The sequence below is a fragment of the Enhydra lutris genome, unplaced genomic scaffold (assembly GCF_002288905.1).
Source record: "Enhydra lutris kenyoni isolate GAN:26980312 unplaced genomic scaffold, ASM228890v2 scaffoldscaffold2, whole genome shotgun sequence".
NCBI lineage: Eukaryota > Metazoa > Chordata > Mammalia > Carnivora > Mustelidae > Enhydra > Enhydra lutris.
Genome location: NW_019154086.1, coordinates 50,029,582 through 50,033,190, shown reverse-complemented (window position 1 = coordinate 50,033,190; position 3,609 = coordinate 50,029,582).

The following is a 3,609-nucleotide window of genomic DNA, read 5'->3' as shown; positions in this document are numbered from 1 at the left end:
CAACAAACCTAAAAGAAAATGACAAAATTTCCAGAGTTGCCATATGATACTATCACAAATATTCAGTTTTCAACAACAATGACAAAATATAAGAAACATGAAAGTATTACCCATACACAGGAAGAAATTAAATCAATAAAAGCTATCCCTGAGGAGACCCAGATTTTGGAACTACTAGACAGAGACATAAATCAGCTAGTATAAGCCCGCTCAGAGAACTAGAAGAAAGCACATCTAAAGAATTATCATTGATAAAAGATAACATCAACAAAGAAATAGAATTATAAAAAAGAATAAAATAGAAGCTCTGGAATTAAAAATACAATAACTAAATGAAAAATTCATTAGAGGGCCTTTATAGATTTGAATTGGCAGAAAAAATTATCAGCAAACCTGAAGAGAGAACAATTGATAAGTCTAGAACATGGATTAAAAGAATAATTAAGAAAAATGAATAGTACCTCTCAGATACCATCAAATTGTACTAATAAATGTATAATGAATGAATGTTTCAGAGATGAGAAAGGAGCAGAAATATTTGAAAAAATAATATCTAAAAATGTCTCAAACTTGCTGAAAAAATTCATACATCTAAGATGTGCTATAAACTCCAAATATTCAAATTACAAAAATCAAGAATAAAATAGTGGAAATCACCACCAACATTACAGAAATTAAAAAGGATATGCAAATAGGCTAAGTGTCCATTGAATGATGAATGAATAAAGAATGAATATAATAATATTACATCATATGTTAACTAAATGGAATTTGAATAAAAACTTTAAGGAAAAAAGGATTTAAAGGGACTACAGTTGGCACTTGAACAACATAGGTTTGAAAGACATGGGCTCACTTAATACCTGAATTTTTTTTTTATACAGTACTATAATATAAGTGTATTTTCTCCTTCTTAAGATTTTCTTAACAATATTTTCTTTTGTATGGCTTACTTTATTGTAAGAATGCATTATATAATATAAAATATGCATTAATCAACTTTATTATCTGTAAGGCTTCCAGTCCATAGTAGGCTATTAGTAGTTAATTTTGGGGAGGCCAAACATTGTCCATGGATTTTGGCAGCACAGATAATGGGCACTTTTAACCCCATGTTGTTCAAGGGTCAGTTGTACTATGAAAAACAATATGCCAATAATGTCACCTCTTCCATTCTTGTCATTGGGATGTCTCCTTTCCTTTTATCTTTATCAATTTTGTTAGACGCTTTTTTCTTTTGCTTTTACTGAACTTCTCCAGGAAACAACTTTTGACTCTAGTGATTTATTTTCTTTCTGATTATACATTAGCTTATCCTCTTTACTATTTATTTTATTCTGCTTATTTTGTGTTAATTTTCCATCACTTTTTAGTTTCTAATGATGGAGGCATAGGCTATTTATCTGAGACTTTTCCACTTTTCTAATATAAGATTTGTACTAGATCTCTATACTGTGTAACAAATTACCCAATAATGTAGTAGGTTGAAAGCAACAAACATTTATTATCTCTGCATCTGTGGGTCAGGAATACATGAATGGTTTCTCTAGGTAGTTTTGAGTCAAGGTCTTTTATGAAACAGCTGGACCTGTAATCTCATTTGAAGTCTCAACTCAAAGAGAACACACTTCCAAGCTCTCTCACATGGTTATTTCAGGCTTTAATTCTTTGCTGGCTGTTTGCCAGAGACTTCTGTTCGTCACCATGTGATACTCTCCACAGTCTGCCTGAGTAAGTTTATGACAGGGCTTCTGGCTTTCCCCAGAGCAAGTGATCTGAAAGTTAGAAAGTCCATGTCAGGTGGAAGCTGTAATCTCCTCATAATCTACATCTCATATGTGACATGACATATCGTAGTTTCTATAATATTCTATTCACTATGTTTATGCACACTCAACAGCAAGGGGATGAGGATCTGCCTCTTCAAAGGATGAGTATAAAACAATTCTTAGAGATGTTTTTAAAACTACAGTCTAACTTCTAACCAAAATTTCTACTTCCCTTCTTCAAAATTTCCCACATGCAAAATAACTTCCTCCCTGCTAAATATGTATATATTTTTCTAATTTTCTTTTTTTTTTAAAGATTTTATTTATTTATTTGACAGAGATCACAAGTAGGCAGAGAGGCAGGTAGAGAGAGAGGGGGAAGCAGGCTCCCCGAAGAGCAGAGAGCCTGATGCGGGGCTTGATCTCAACACCCTGAGATCAGGATCTGAGCTGAAGGCAGAGGCTTAACCCAGTGAGCCACCCAGGTGCCCCTATTTTTCTAATTTTCAAACAGGAATGGCTCTACCTGTTATTCTATGCTTGCTTTGCCATCGTTTGTGTGAGGCAGACAAGTCGTCTTAGTTTCACAGGTCCACAGATCAACAAGAATTGTATTCCAGGAGCAATAGTTAAAGAACTACACCAATGGAGTAGTATCCACACCTGGACCTGAATTAAGTGACAAGATTCTGAAATTAGAATTGATTTGACAGTAAAATGAGACATCTGGGAGTCTTGGGACTCCCTTTCTTGGGAGGGAGGATATAAGCACTTTAAAACTGGATACTTCCAATATACATCTCTGGGACTTTCTTCTATCACTTGACTTGTACTGTTGCTACAACACCATGATACATGGCTATTTGTATACTTTAGATACTTAATTATATTTTACAGAGATTGAAAAAATATAAAAAATAAATCTTTTATACTTAGTCACACATTTTTCATTGCTGATACTTTTATTCCTTTGTGTAGATCCTGATTTTGACCTTGCTATCATTATTCTTCTGCCACAAAGATACTTTATTTTCATTATATTTTTGTGGGAAATGTGTGTGTGTGTGTGTGTGTGTGTGTGTGTGTGTGTGCAATTAATATATAATAACCTGTATAACTTTTTTATTTCAGATTGTGATATAATAAAAAAATATGTTTGGTCTTTTTCCCCAGTTTCTAGCACAGAGCTCCTAAACTCTTGGGATTTCCTGAGTGTCTTTTTTGTTCATCGTGAGCTCCTTGCATTACACCTGTGTTTCTACTAATGACATGCATTGGGGTGGAACCCCCTAGACTGCTTCGGGGTACAGCTGATCATCAAAAAGTCCAAGTGATTAGAGAGTTGGAACTTTTTGCTTCATGCCTCAACCTCTAGGGAGAGAAGGTAGAGTGCTGGAGACTGAGCTCCATAAAAACTCTTGAACATGGAGCTTTGGAGAATTTCTGAATTAGTGAACACTCATCCAAGGAGGGCGGAGCACCCCAACTCTAGAGCAACAGAAGCTCCTGCACCAGGAACCCTTCTAGACCTTGACTAATGTACCTCTTCATTTGCTGATTCGTTCGTATTCTTTATAATATATTGGTAAATATAGTAATGTGGCTTTCTGAGTTCTGTGACCTGTTATAGCAAATTATTGAACTTGAAGAGGAAGTCATGGGAACCCCCAATATATAGCTGGTCAGTTAGAAGTATGGGTGACCCAATACTTTCAACTGGCATCTGGAATGAGGACAGTTATTTGAGACTGTGCCCTTAAACCTGTAGAGTCTTATGCTAACTCTAAGTAGTCAGACATGAATTTTGGACATTGAGTTGGTATCCACAGAAGATCAGAGA